The following is a 16,624-nucleotide window of genomic DNA, read 5'->3' on the forward strand; positions in this document are numbered from 1 at the left end:
TTTTTTTGTATCATGAGGTTTGGAATCACAGAGAGCATAATATCCATGCAGCCTTAAAACCAATAAAGGCTAATGAACAAGACTGTTGTGAATTCTGTGGTCAAGCTCCCTCCTGTGGTCATGAGTGGTACTTCGGCTGGTTCTGTCTATGAGCTTCCTCTGGTAGATGTGAGTGGGGCTGCGGCTTCTGAGTTTCGTTCCTCAGGTGATGAGGTTAAGTTGTTAGGTGCTGCTCTATTTAACTCTGCCTAGTTCTTTGTTCCTGGCCTCCAGTCAATGTTCCAGTATTGGTCTAGCTCTCTCCTGGATCGTTCTTGTGGCCTGTCTGCCCTGCATAAGCTAAGTTTTGCTTGTGTTACTTTTGTTTGCTATATTTTCTGTCCAGCTTGCTATATTGGTTTTTCTTGCTTGCTGGAAGCTCTGAGACGCAGAGGGAGCACCTCCGTACCGTTAATCGGTGCGGAGGGTCTTTTTGCCCCTCTGCGTGGTTGTTTGTAGGTTTTTGTGCTGACCGCAAAGCTATCTTTCCTATCCTCGGTCTATTCAGTAAGTCGGGCCTCACTTTGCTAAAATCTATTTCATCTCTGTGTTTGTATTTTCATCTTAACTCACAGTCATTACATGTGGGGGGCTGCCTTTTCCTTTGGGGAATTTCTCTGAGGCAAGGTAGGCTTATTTTTCTATCTTCAGGGCTAGCTAGTTTCTCAGGCTGTGCCGAGTTGCATAGGGAGCGTTAGGAGCAATCCACGGCTACCTCTAGTGTGGTATGATAGGATTAGGGATTGCGGTCAGCAGAGTTCCCACGTCTCAGAGCTCGTCCTATGTTGGTAACTATCAGGTCACTTTGTGTGCTCTTAACCACTAGGTCCATTGTGGTTCTGAATCACCTGTTCATAACACAAGACTCTCAGTGCATTTCTCTCATGATGTACATGATCATCAGTGATAAAAGTATTCAGAATAAGATTTACACCATCTGATGATGTATTCAAACAGAACATTCAAAAACACTGGTGACTGTCCTGTTCAACTGAACATGCTAAGAGCATGGGTAAAGTTTTATACTTAAAGTGCAACAATATTTAAGTGGAGTGAAACAAACAATACCCTAAAAAAACTATGGGTCAAAACAGAAATCCCACTGCGTGCATATGGTAAAACTTAAATACTAGTAGATTTCACTCTGCCTCATGACTAACTGCCCAGTTGAGGACACTGGGTTGATGGCACACTGAAGGAACCATATAAATTGTAGTCATTGTGTAAGGATAAAAGCAACAATCCGACATTGATGTAATCTCCCCAGAGGAACAATCATTTATCCATTGTTGATATCTCACGGTAATGTTTAAGTAATGTAAAATCTATGCACGATCTAGTTAAGTACTATACAGCATACAACTAAATTCATGTTTGAACAAAAATGCAGTCACAGCAAACATTAAGCAAAATAAATAGATAAGTGTTAGAGCGGCATGTAAAAGTTTGGGCATCACTTTTCAAAATAACTGTTATTACATTTCCTTTGCATTTCGGGCAAAAAAATATATGGTCATCTTTTACATTTCAAAAATGAAAATGGGCCAATGCAAGAAGATTTGTATGCTCAGATAACTTTGACCCGTAAGCAGGGGGTGGATCATGCATGCATTGGGATTGTATTTCAGCCAGTGGTATGGAGAACATTTCAACTCTACTTGTGGAGAATGGATTGAATGAAATTTCAATTTCTTGATGTAAACATAACACCTTCTGTAAAAATTTGGAAGCTGAAAAGAGGATGGCTTCTACAAATGGATAATGATCCTAAACACATGTCAAAATCCGCAATAGACTACCTCAAAAGGTAGTAGCTGAAGATCTTACAATGGCCCTCACAGTCCCAAGAATCTCACAGAACTGGAAGAATGGATGAAAATCAACAAGAATTGAAAGACTCTTGTCTAGTTACAAAAAAGTGTTTACAAGCTGTGATCCTTTCAAAAGGGGATACAACTAGGTACTAACCATGAAGGGTGTCTAAAAGTTTGCATCTGCTCATTTTCCTTTTTTGTAATTTTTAAAATATATATGACAATTTTTTTTTGCCCAAATTACAAAGGACATGTGTGATCTTTAACTTTAGGTCTTTTAGAGATCATTCCATCTTCAACTTTTTTAACTGTACCCAATAACAGTAATTTTGAGCAGGGGTGCCTAAACTTTACATGCAACTGTATCTACAGGTTTATGACTTACATGATTTTTAACTTTCAATAGGACAGTTGCTTAGATGCTCATAAAGTGCTATAAATTATATTTAATAATACTTTTGGCAACCGAAAGTTTGACTTTTTTTCTTTTTTTTTTTTTTAAGTGTGATTACTTCTGTCTGGTTGTTGTGATGCTATTTTTCTGGTGATTTCAGTAAACCTGAAGCAAATGGTTGTCAGCTATAAGGATGAAAATTGTTTGACATTGTTTTATCCCTTCATGTGTGTTTTTTTTTCAACATTTACTGGGTCAAATGTTTTGCATATTTTGTCATGGGTAGTCGAATTTTGCCTAAACGTTTTTTTTTTGTGTATTTTTTTTGGTTAAAACATGGCAAAGGAAAAGCCAAATTTATCACCAGATGTCAGGAAGCTTATTATTCTGAGAGTGAATTCAGGCAAAAGCCAAAAAGAGGTAGCTATGGATTTCAACTGCTCTCATTGTCAAGTGTCACGTATAATAAAGAAAGAAAAAGAAGGTTATAGAACAGCTGACAAACCTAGAAGTGGACGACCATGGAAAACTGCCTCTAAAGTTGATGGCATTATTAAGAAAAAGTCAGTATCTGATGTCGATAAAAATACTGTACAGATTTCGCACAAAATGAATGAAGAATATGGGGTCAAAGTGAATTTGGTGCTATGGCTAAGAGCAGTAGCGTTCAATGTACGAGTTCTGGTCAAGAAGCCTTTCATCTTTGCAAAGAACCAAAAGGTCAGACTTGGGTTTGCAAAGAAAACAGCCAATGGAAAGGGACAGACAGGTGTTGCAGTCAGATGAATACAAGTTCAATCTGTTCGGTAGCCATGGCACCATGGCAAGCACTATATATGCCGGCCAATTGGAAAAAGTAATGATGTAAGGCACCAAACGCCTACAGTGAAACATGATGGTGGCAATGTCATAGTTTGGGGCTGCTTTTCTGCATTGCCATTGGTCCTCTGCATAGAATAAATGAAAATGGAATGCAATGCTATCACATGGTAAAACCAAAGTGACCAGGGGCTGGAAATTGCAGAAAGACAATGGTCCTAAGTAGACATCCAATTTAGTAAAAAGTTTGGTTAGCAAAGAAAAATGTTCACCTGTTGCAATGGCCAAGCTAAACACCTGATTTAAACCCTATAGAGCACCTTTGAGATGAGCTAGTGATGAGCTGGGGCGCGTAACCATAGAAATAAAGATGATTTGTTTGTAGATTTGCAAGTGGAATGGAGCAAGATCATTCATGAAGTCTTGAATAGTGATGAGCGAATTTGTTCAGAAATCGATTGCCAAACTTAAATTCGGCATGAATATGGCACATGCGGATTTGTGATTGGAAACACGAGCAAAATTTTATAAAATCAGTAACATTCGATAAAAAGTGCGGGAAAATATTTGCGCTGCCACAAAAGTATTTTCAGCACTTTTGCAACAATAATGGTGGTGTATCATGAGCATTTTGCATGTGTTTGATGAGGGAAGGGGGTTGGCAGAGCTCGGAGGTGCAGCGTTCTTGTAAACATTTTTTTTTCCTAACTTTACAGTGGGTATGGAAAATATGCAGACCCTTTTAAATTTTTCACTCTTTGTTTCAGTGCAGCCATTTGGTAAATTCAAAAAAAGTTATTTATTTTTCTAATTAATGCTTACTCTCCACCCCTTCTTGACCGAAAAAAAACAGAAATTTAGAAAATTTTGTAAATTTATAATTAATAAAAGAAAGACTGAAATATCACATGGTCATAAGTATTCAGAATCTTTGCTCTGTATTGAGTAGAAGCACCCTTTTGAGCTAGTACAGCCATGAGTCTTCTTGGGAATGATGCAACAAGTTTTTCACACCTGGATTTCGGGATCCTCTGCCATTCTTCCTTGCAGATCCTCTCCAGTTCCGTCAGGTTGAATGGTGAACATTGGTGGACAGGCATTTTCAGGTCTCTACAGAGATGCACAATTGGGTTTAGGTCAGGGCTCTGACTGGGCCAGTCAAGAATGGTCACAAAGTTGTTCTGAAGTCACTCCTTTGTTATTTTACCTGTTTGCTAAGGGTCATTGTCTTGTTGGAAGGTAAACCTTCAGACAAGTCTGAGGTCTAGGAAGACTTCTGGTGGTCTCAAACTTTTTCTGTTAAAGGATTATGGAGGCCACTGTGCTCTTAGGAACCTTGAGTGCTACAGAAATTCTTTTGTGACCTTGGCCAGATCTGTGCCTTGCTATAATTCTGTCTATGAGATTTTTGTCCAGTTCCTTTGACCTCATTATTCTCATTTGGTCTGGCATGCACTGTGAGCTGTATGGTCTTATATAGACATGTGTGTGCCTTTCCAAATCAAGTCCTGTAAGTTTAATTAAATACAGCTGGTCTCCAATGAAGGAGTAGAACCATCTCAAGGAGGATCAAATGGAAATGGACAGCACGTGAATTAAATCATAAATCAAGTATATACAGTGCCTTGTGAAAGTATTCGGCTCCCTGGAACTTTTCAACCTTTTCCCACATATGATTCAAACATAAAGATTCCAAATGTAAATTTTTGGTGAAGAATCAACAACAAGTGGAACACAATTGTGAAGTTGAACAAAATTTATTAGTTATTTTAAATTTTTGTGGAAATTCAAAAACTGAAAAGTGGGGCATGAATATTATTCGGCCCCTTTACTTTCAGTGCAGCAAACTCACTCCAAAAGTTCATTGTGGATCTCTGAATGATCCAATGTTGTCCTAAATGTTTAATGATAATAAATATAATCCACCTGTGTGTAATCAAGTCTCCGTATAAATGCACCTGCTCTGTGATAGTCTCAGGGTTCTGTTTGATGCACAGAGACCATCATGAAGACCAAGGAACACAACAGGCAGGTCCATGATACTGTTGTGGAGAAGTTTAAAGCTGGGCTACTCCACTACCTTTCTTTGGCAGACATACAGTGATATGCGTTGTTGATGAGGCCCAGAAAGAGCATGTGCTCCAGTGGATGGCAAGTGCAGCTTCAAGTGGCCTCTCCTCCTTTTCCTCCATCTCAACATCACACCCAGTACAGTCCAGAGTGGTGGCACCCAAATTCTCCTTGCTTCACCCCACATCCCAACTCTCCAACCGTGCAACTGATTGTATGGAACCATGGATGGGTGAGTCTGAAGAGCTGTTCAGACATTCTATGTCATGATCATTAGAAGTGTAATCAAAAGCTTCACAGTCAAAAGGAGATCTGTACCAATGCCCAAATTTTTTTTAGCTTGGATACTGGCCAGGATAAAGTAGGGTCCAAACAGCATCCTGCCCATCTTCAGCAAACGTTAACTCCAGGAAGGAGGTGATCCTGATGAGACTCATATCTGAGGCTCACACAAACTCTACAGTACTGTCCTGTCATGGCAGGAAGAGGAGGAGGGTGACTTCAAGGGCGAAGAATGTGATAACATAGAGGAGGATGATGACGATGATGAAGTGTTAGATCCTAGTTGGCATGAACATAGAGGCATACAGCTGAGTAGGTCATCTCAGGAGGAAGACGAGGTTTCATTGCAGCGTACATCGCAGAAATGTAGTGATGCTGCGATGATGAACAATGTATCCTCAGCCACAACTGTGGCTGTGACCAGCAGTGTCAGTGGGTATGCAGCTCGCATGGGTGGCAAGGGTTGCCTAACCTGGGCCTTTTTTGACACTGCAACAGATGAGCCAACTCACGTAATCTGCCAACTTTGCAAAGAAAATGTAATCGAGGTAAAAAGTGCAATAGTTTGACTACTATATATATGAACCTTCACATGCGCAATCCACATGCGTTACTGTGGGAATTCCACTGTGCAGTGGACCTCAACAACCAACAACTACCCCATCAATCGCATCTGCTGCTTCTTCCTCCTCCTCTGTTACTGTTCCAACTATTGAGATGCAGGTATTTGACCGCAGAATCTTGGGTTTTTACCTGCTCCAGTCATGCTGATTGAGAGTCTGCCATCAGCTGTAATGAAAGCGGACATGCCCCTTGTTTTTGACAGATCTCAGAAAACGAGCACACCACAACTTTCTAAATCCACTGTAACATCACCGCCTGCACCTGTGTCACGGTCCAGCAGTTTGTCCGGTTGACCGTACTCCACCCTACCTCAGCACTGCAGCCATCATACTGTTCCACAGTTGTGGTCATGTAAAAGTTTGTTTCCTCCTACGCATGACAAAGCTAAGAGGTTGAACTTCAGCATGCAACATCCATGTTTGCCATGGAAATTCTGCCTTTCCGCCTGGTAGGTACAGATGACTTCCGAAAGCTGATGGCTTTCACAGTCCCTCAGTACCAACTGCCCAGTTGCCATTATATTTCTAAGAAAGCTGTTCCTGCGCTACACCAGCATGTTGCAGACAACATCACCCGTTCCTTGACTAAATCTCTGTCTGCTGGGTGCATTTCACCACAGACACTTGGACGAATAAGCATGGCCAAGGGCATTACATCTCACTGACTGGGAACTGGGTGACTCTGGTGGCTGTGGGGGCAGGCGCTGCTCCACAAGTCTTGGAATTCCCAAGGCTTGCAGGACAAACCTCTACATTTATCACTTCCTCCACTGCTTCTGCCTCCTCTATCTCCTCTAGGGCCTCTACCTGCCCCTTCAACCTCTGCCTTAATGAGACACGTGTTACCACAGTGCAGAGTGTATCCCCACCACCTCCTTACTGCACAGCCAGAGCTCACCGCAATCAGGCAGTATTAAAATTAATATGCCTTGGAGATCGCAGTCATACAGCTGAAGAGTTGTGGACAGCTCTCTAGGCTGAGTTTGATCAATGGCTGTCTCCGCTGAACCTGCATCCAGGGAAGGTCATGTCCGATAATGCAAACCTGGTGGCAAGGCAAGCTCATACACGTGCCTTGCATGGCTCACTTCCTCAACCTGGTGGTACAGCATTTTCTCCACCACTACCCTTGCCTGGGTGAGCTACTCAAGAAAGCATGGGAGCTGTGTGCTCATTTCCACTGTTCGCACCCCTCTGGTCATCGACTTGCATCGATACAGTGGTCTTTGTCCATGCCAGTTAGGCTACGTTCACACTAGCGTTATGCTAGTGTGCGTCGGGTTAGCGTCGGGCAACGCAGCGGCGACGCACGCGTCATGCGCCCCTATATTTAACATGGGGGACGCATGCGTTTTTGTTTGTTGAGTTGTGCGACGCATGCGTCTTTTTTGCCGCAAGCGTCGGACCAAGAAAACGCAACAAGTTGCATTTTTCTTGCGTCCGATTTTCGGCAAAAAACGACACACACGTCGCAAAACGCAGCGTTTTTGCGTGCGTTGTGCGTTGCGTCGCCGACGCAGCGGCGCACAACGCTAGTGTGAACGTAGCCTTAACAGGTTGATATGTGATGTGCTGACACGCTGGAATTCCACTCTGCACATGTTGTAGCGACTGTGGCAGGATCAACGAGCCCTGATGCAGTATGTCATGTTGTATAACCTGGGCCAATGCAGTATGGATGTGGCGCATATCAAGTTTATGGAGTGGGTAAAGATTAAGGACGTCTACACTCTTCTGAACAGTTTCAAAATGGCTACTAAGATGATTAGTGCTGATGACGCTGTCATCAGCATCACTATTCTGGTAATCTATATGCTGGTGCAGACTTTGAATAGCCTGAAGGAGAAAACGGTGGTCCCAGAAGAAGAGGAAGAAGCAGAGGAGGGCACGGAAGGGATAACATTGTCTCAAAGTTCAAGACTGTCGTCACACAGGCAGGTGCCAAGGGAGCTTATGTCACAGTTTCATATGTGATAGACCAATATAGGTACTATAATTTTTGTTTCATATCTGTAGGGTCGCACACCCGTTCAGTACCCACTGGTACTATAGTTGAACTTCTCAGTGCAACAACTGTATGTGTTTTTCTGCACTATTTCATTTACTTAAGTCACCGTCACAGTATTTGCACACAAACACTTTCATTTATTTATGGATTATTTTTATTTTCCAAGTATTGGTAAGCTACCAATACCTAGCAGTCGGGTAGGCTCCTCTCTTTTTTTGATTTTTTTTTCATCCAATCTTTTTCTGCTTCTAAGTACGGAGATTAGACAGATATGGCCATTATCGTAGTTTACTTGAAAGATTTGTATATATTTTGTTCATATCATCAATATCATATGTGTCTGATTTGACATCGTTATGTGATTATATAATTTTGTTTCACCATGTATCTATTACAGTACCTGATGAAGGTCTATTTGAGGACCGAAACGTTGTATATTTACTTTTCAGGACTGTATTAAAAATCTTCACATTCAAAGTTGAGTGCCAAGTTATATACAGTGGGGCAAAAAAGTATTTAGTCAGTCAGCAATAGTGCAAGTTCCACCACTTAAAAAGATGAGAGGCGTCTGTAATTTACATCATAGGTAGACCTCAACTATGGGAGACAAACTGAGAAAAAAAAATCCAGAAAATCACATTGTCTGTTTTTTTATCATTTTTTTTGCATATTATGGTGGAAAATAAGTATTTGGTCAGAAACAAACAATCAAGATTTCTGGCTCTCACAGACCTGTAACTTCTTCTTTAAGAGTCTCCTCTTTCCTCCACTCATTACCTATAGTAATGGCACCTGTTTAAACTTGTTATCAGTATAAAAAGACACCTGTGCACACCCTTAAACAGTCTGACTCCAAACTCCACTATGGTGAAGACCAAAGAGCTGTCAAAGGACACCAGAAACAAAATTGTAGCCCTGCACCAGGCTGGGAAGCCTGAATCTGCAATAGCCAACCAGCTTGGAGTGAAGAAATCAACAGTGGGAGCAATAATTAGAAAATGGAAGACATACAAGACCACTGATAATCTCCCTCGATCTGGGGCTCCACGCAAAATCCCACCCCGTGGGGTCAGAATGATCACAAGAACGGTGAGCAAAAATCCCAGAACCACGCGGGGGGACCTAGTGAATGAACTGCAGAGAGCTGGGACCAATGTAACAAGGCCTACCATAAGTAACACACTACGCCACCATGGACTCAGATCCTGCAGTGCCAGACGTGTCCCACTGCTAAAGCCAGTACATGTCCGGGCCCGTCTGAAGTTTGCTAGAGAGCATTTGGATGATCCAGAGGAGTTTTGGGAGAATGTCCTATGGTCTGATGAAACCAAACTGGAACTGTTTGTTAGAAACACAACTTGTCGTGTTTGGAGGAAAAAGAATACTGAGTTGCATCCATCAAACACCATACCTACTGTAAAGCATGGTGGTGGAAACATCATGCTTTGGGGCTGTTTCTCTGCAAAGGGGCCAGGACGACTGATCCGGGTATATGAAAGAATGAATGGGCCATGTATCGTGAGACTTTGAGTGCAAACCTCCTTCCATCAGCAAGGGCATTGAAGATGAAACGTGGCTGGGTCTTGCAACATGACAATGATCCAAAGCACACCGCCCGGCCAACGAAGAATTGGCTTCGTAAGAAGCATTTCAAGGTCCTGGAGTGGCCTAGCCATTCTCCAGATCTCAACCCTATAGAAAACCTTTGGAGGGAGTTGAAAGTCCATGTTGCCAAGCGAAAAGCCAAAAACATCACTGCTCTAGAGGAGATCTGCATGGAGGAATGGGCCAACATACCAACAACAGTGTGTGGCAACCTTGTGAAGACTTACAGAAAACGTTTGACCTCTGTCATTGCCAACAAAGGATATATTACAAAGTATTGAGATGAAATTTTGTTTCTGACCAAATACTTATTTTCCACCATAATATGCAAATAAAATAATAAAAAAACAGACAATGTGATTTTCTGGATTTTTTTGTCTCAGTTTGTCTCCCATAGTTGAGGTCTACCTGTGATGTAAATTACAGACGCCTCTCATCTTTTTAAGTGGTGGAACTTGCACTATTGCTGACTGACTAAATACTTTTTTGCCCCACTGTATTTATATTATTCACGGGTTGGGCTCCCACTTGTGCACCACTTCATCTGTGCTACGGTATAAAATTCAATGTTATCTTGTCCCTGACATCCTTATAAAGCTCTTTGGTCTTGCCCTTGTACAGGTAAGAGTCTGACTGATTAATTGAGTCTGTTGACATGAATCTTTTATAAAGGTGACTACGTAAGACAGCTGTCTTTAATGCAGGTAACAAGTTGATTAGGAGCGTCTAACTGGACTGTAGAAGCCAGGACTTTTAATAGTTGGTAGGGGATCAAATACTTATTTCTCCCTGCAAAATGCAAATTAATTTATACAATGTGATTTTCTGGATTTTATTTTTGATATTCTATCTCTCAATGGTAAAATTAACCTACCCTTAAAATTATAGACTGTTCATGTCTTTGTCAGTGGGCAAACTTACTAAATTAAAGGTATCAAATACTTATTTCCCCCACTGTACATATTTTTTCAAGCTACATAATGAGCATAGAACCATCCTGAAGATTGATCGGGGTTTCAATCCTTTTGTATGCACACACAGCAATGTAGGTCAGTGACTGTGCTGATGTAGATGGCGTATGCCTCTGACATTTGAGTTTACAGGAGTGATGTGTATTGAAGTCGTGATTTCACTTCTAAACACCAGAAACTCCGGCAAAGAGCTGGGGCTTGTCCGAGAGAAGGTGAGTAACATTTGATTCTATTATTTTTACCCTGGCGCTAGCCATTTGAGGCCAAAATGCTATAAATGGAAAACTCTATAGTTTTTCTTTATACTAATCGGGAGCTATAATTTAGTGACATAGAACTCCAAAGAACCTATATATAAATTTTAACAAAATTGAACAGTACATAACCGTTGATTTATCTTTTCGATACATATAATATTTAAGCAATCCTAGGTCCTGGTACAAAGATTCCTCATTTTTTTTAAGTGCGTTATCCCAATGCTTATGCACTAAAAAAATGCATAAGCGTACACTGCTACAAATCTGTACTAAACATGCATAAAATGGGGGAAAACACAGCAAAAATGCAATAATCAACCAGATTGCTATTGCATATTTTAGAGTAAACACATGCAGAAAATACAGAGTGGGAAATGCATCATTTTTGCAGGTAGGGACATGGTCTTGTTTTCAAATAGGTCAATCTACACATTCAGTGAAACAATCTTATGTTCTGTTCATGTCAGTAAATATTACTAAATTGTTTTAATTGTAAATGCATCTAATTTAGCAACAAATGCAAGAGCGTGGTAGGGTCTAATGCACGTTAAAAATGTGATGAATAAAGGTAAATCCGCTCACTCATTGACACAGTTAATAATGATGGCTACGTTTAGAATTGATGACAGGGTGTCGTTGTAACTGGCAGTCTTGTGTTTATTGATAAATTATGTTTTTCATGTAAATTACTTTTAGTGAACTCTCACACTTTATGCCATAAACAAAACCTTACTTAACTGACAAGTTGCTCATTGTAGTATCCTAAAAGGTTTGTATATATACACACATGGCATTTATGATGGTTACCAATCACCCTTCTATGTAAAGCAGCTTGTATTTTAGGTTGTTTGTTCCTTTAATATCACAAGGAAGTCTTCCCTCATACACCACCCATTTACCCAAGGGTCGATGATTAATGACATTTTTCTACTCTGCCATTGCAATGAATAACCTTGTCTGTATTCCAGGAATGTGCTAAATTTGTCACCTACAAAAGTGACCACTTTTTCAGTACAGCATTTTGTGGAAAGCTGCTTCATTTGTGTCTTTTCACTGATCTCTATTTGCTGGTCTTTTCCCCTAACACAACCACCCTTAGCAATATGCATTCTTTTAATGTTATATAACACTTACTGCATATGAAGCTAGTTAGCAATAATAATGGTGTATTAGCAAAAGAATTGCACAAAAACAAAGCTTATCATATATCTAATTTAGTCAATGAGGTAGAATTTAGAAAATAGAGAATAAAAGTAAGGCACCTACCTCCTAGTTTATTTTTGTACAAGAGGTCAAATTTTGAAATGCTACCGTCACTCATCAGGAAGTCAATGTCTTATATCTCCTAAAAATGAGAGGTTTCATCCAAGGAGAAATTTTGAATTTCTTAAAATTTGTGGCTACATACCAATTTGCATACTTTTTGATTTGATTAGCAAGGATCTGCAAAGAAAATGTCCAGCACCATTTTACATACTGCTGAAGACTCTGTGAGTGGGCTAATAGTGTCAGGCCTGGTCAGGCAGTCTTTCCCATAATACCCTGCAGCAATCAGATCACATGATCTAGCTCAGCCAATCAGGGGCTATCACAGCCAGCATAAAAGAGAGGGGCTGTAAAAGGAGTGCCATTTTATACTTGTACTGTGTAGGGATAGAAGCTCAGAGCACACGGGGTAGGGATAGAAAAAGAACTAATGCAATTATGGTGTACTACTCCAGTGCTGATGTATCTGATTGAGAGTCTAAGTCTAAGGCCAATTCACACGTTCAGTATTAGGTCAGTATATTACACTAGATGGTGGCCCAATTCTAACACATCGAGAATTCTAGAATATGTATAGTAGCATAGTATATAACACAGCCCACATAGTATATAACACAGCCCACGTAGTATATAACACAGCCTGCTTTGTATATAGCACAGTAACGTAGTATATTGCACAGCCACATAGTATATAGCACAGCGACGCAGTATATAACACAGCCCACGCAGTATATAACACAGCCCACGTAGTATATAACACAGGCCACGTAGTATCGAACACAGCCCACACAGTATATAAAACAGCCTACGCAGTATATAACACAGCCCACGTAGTATATAGCAATGTGGGTACCATATCCCTGTTAAAAAAAGAAATAAAATAAAATAAAAAAATTGTTATATTCTCACCTTTCGGCGGCCCCAGGATCCAGCCCAGGCGTTTTAGCAATGCTCCTCATGACGCTCCGATCCCAATAATGCATTGCGGCAATAACACGTGATGATGTAGCGGTCTCGCGAGACTACTACGTAATCTCCGTCATTGCCGCAATGCATTCTTGGGACCGGAACGTCGCAAGGAGCAGGAAAGGTGCTGGAAGGTGAGAATATATTGATTTTTTATTTTTTTTATTATTTTTAACATTAGATCTTTTTACTATTGATGCTGCATAGGCAGCATCAATAGTAAAAAGTTGGTAACACAGGGTTAATAGCAGCGTTAACGGACTGCGTTACACCGCGTTATGCCGTGGTGTAACGCAGTCCTTTAGCGGACTGCTAAACCGCTATGGAGGCACTGACTGGAGGGCAGTAGGGAGGGGCGAAATCGAGGCTGGACTGTGCCAGCAGCGACCAATCAGCAATGCGGGATTTCTGTGACAGACAGACGGAAGTGACTCTTAGATGATTATATAGATAGATTAGTATTTGTAAGCAAAAATCAGGATTGGAATGATCAGAGGAAAAGTATTATAGAAGCACATCACCACTTCTGCATTTTTCATCCACTCCTGGTTTTGACTTAAAAAAAATACTGATGATTTCTCATTGTGACTGTGATTGATGTGATATACTGCAGGTACAACACCTTAACAGCTTAATAGCTGCATTTTTTTTATTATTTTTCACACAGTGCTAGCTAGCAAGGAGGGTCTGTTTTAAAACCTACAGTCATAATTTTGCAATTAAAACCAATTTCAGAAATCAAAGCTTATGTGTCACAGAAAATGTGATTCCTATATTTTGAGAACTGCAAGCCATTTTTTTTTAACAAGAAATCTCCATAATTCATTGCTCTAATAGCTTAATGTTAGGCATGTACACACACCATCTGGATACAGTTTCAGGTCCTTGCTATTGTGATGTTATTTCACCTTGAATTTTAAGTTTAATCCTATTTTGCAAAGGCAAGTGCTAGTGTTTTTTCACCGTTAATATTATTATTATTTGTATAGCACCATTAATTCCATGGTGCTGTACATGAGAAGGGGTTATGTACAGAGTTATAGATATCATTTACAGTAAACAAATTTACAATGACAGACTGGTACAGAGGGGAGAGGACCCTGTCCTTGCGGACTTACATTCTGTGGGATAATGGGGAAGAGACAGAGGGTCTGGGGTGCAGCAGCTCTGGTGGTGAGGCGGCATAATATAAATGCTGTCTTTCTATATTTTGAATACCTGCTTTAATAGTCTACTTTAGATACCATATAGCCCACGACTATATTGCCCGCTGTTGACATGTTCTCTTTTGGTCGTGAAACTTCATGTAGCAATTTCACTATTTTTGGTTTCCTTAAATTACATTACAGTTTGTTTGAAGGAAAGAGTCATCAAAATAAAAAAAGAAAAGAAAAATAAAATTCTATATATAAATATAAAAAAGTAAAAAAAAAACAATAAAATATGAACCCATTCGCAACATACAACGTACAGTTAGTTCATATACCGACTTCCTGACTTTGATGCAGGCTCAGAAACTGAGCCTGCTTCTTTACCAGCAGATGATGGCTGTGATATTTGGCTATAATCTTCCTCTAACCTGTTAAATGTCTAATAGCAGCAATTACAGTGCGTCGGCAGGGGAGCTGCATTCTTCAATATCAGCGCCCTTGTGATGTGATCGATGGGCATTGATGAGTTGCCATGATAGCCGGGGTTCTGATGAAGACCCCTGTCCCTCTCATGACAGTTCTCCTTTGAACACCAGCTTCTGGCTGGTATTCACAGCAGACTGTGATTTTTCTCTATACACAACAATAGTGTGGTATTACTGTACATAGCATAAATGATCTGATGATTGCAAATTAAAATCCAAAAAAAAGACCAACAAATACATTGAAAAGTAAAAAAAATGTTTTAAAAAATTTACGAAAATTATAAAAGTTCATATCCTCTCCCTTTTGCCCTATTAAAAAATACACATATGTGGTACTGTTACATTATTAAAAGTACAATCTTTCAAAATATTAACCAGAATGGTAAATGGAGTAATGAGAACAAAAATCAAAGTGCCAGAATTATGTTTTTTGGCTGCTCCAACTGTGAAAAATGCAAGGAGAGGCGATCAAAACAGTGTGTCTACCTCAAAATGGTACCAATACAAATGTCTGTTCAGGACACAAAATATAATGACTCTAACAGCCCCATCGACCAGAAATTGAAAATGTTATGAGTCTCATAAAATGTTATTTTCACAAATTTCTGAATTTTTTCTGCCACTTAAATAAAAATAAAACTTTGCATGTTTGGTATCACTGTAATTGTACTGACACAGAGAAACATACTGGCAAGCAATTTTTACCTTGTGAGGATCATGGTGAAAAAAATACCCCAAAACAATTGTGGAACTGCATCTTTTTTTGCAATTTTGCAGAATTTGAATTTTCTTTCCCAGCTTTCCAGGACATCACATGATTACAAAATAACAAAACTCAAATTACATGTCATCACATGAGTATCAAGCCCTCCTATGAGTATCTTGACAAAAAAATAAAAAGCTACGGCTGTTCCAAGAAGAAGAGAAAAATAAAAAATGCAATAATGGAAAATAGAGATGACGTGAAAATTGTTAAGGTTTTAGAACTGTTTGACCAGTCTTATTTAACAATAGTAAACACCACAACAACACTGCTGCCTGTTGTCACAAATTACTTACTGTACCTAAAATATATTCCCTTTTACCTTATGTGGATATATTTCACAATTTTGGTAACAGTAACTGCATAACTACAGTTCTGCTCAAAATTTTACATAACCCTGCAGAATTTTTGCTTTCTTGGCCTTTTTTTCAGAGAATAATAATGATAACACCAAAACATTTTCTCCACTCATGGTTAGTAGGTGGGTGAAGCCATTTATTGTCAAACTACTGTGTTTTCTCTTTTAAAATCATAATGACAACCCAAAATATTCAAATGATCCTGATCACAAGTTCACATACCCCATTTCTTAATACTATGTATTGCCCCCACTAACTTCAATGACAACTTGAAGTCTTTTGTGATAGTTGTGGATGAGGTTCTTTATTTTCTCACATGGTAAAGCTGTCCACTCTTCTTGACAACAAGCCTTTAGTTCCTGTAAATTCCTGGGCTGTATAGCATGAACTGCGCTCTTGAAATCTCCTCAGAGTGGCTCAATGATATTGAGGTCAGGAGACAGAGATGACACCTCCAGAACCATCTCTTTGTTCTGCTGTCGTTAATAAAAGGTCGACTTGGCCTTGTGTTTTGGATCGTTGTCATGTTGTAAGGTCCAAGCTTGTCCCAAACGCAGCTTCCGGGCTGATGAGTGCAAATTTGCCTCCAGTATTTACTGATAACGTGCTGCATTCAACTTTTATTCAACTTTGACCAAGATTCCTGTGCCTTTGTAGCTCACACATCCCCAAAACATCAGCAATACACCTCTGTGATTTACATTTGGAATGGTGTTCCTTTCACCATAGACCTCTCTCCAAATGTAATGTTC

Source organism: Ranitomeya imitator, chromosome 5 (assembly GCF_032444005.1).
Source record: "Ranitomeya imitator isolate aRanImi1 chromosome 5, aRanImi1.pri, whole genome shotgun sequence".
NCBI classification, from domain to species: domain Eukaryota; kingdom Metazoa; phylum Chordata; class Amphibia; order Anura; family Dendrobatidae; genus Ranitomeya; species Ranitomeya imitator.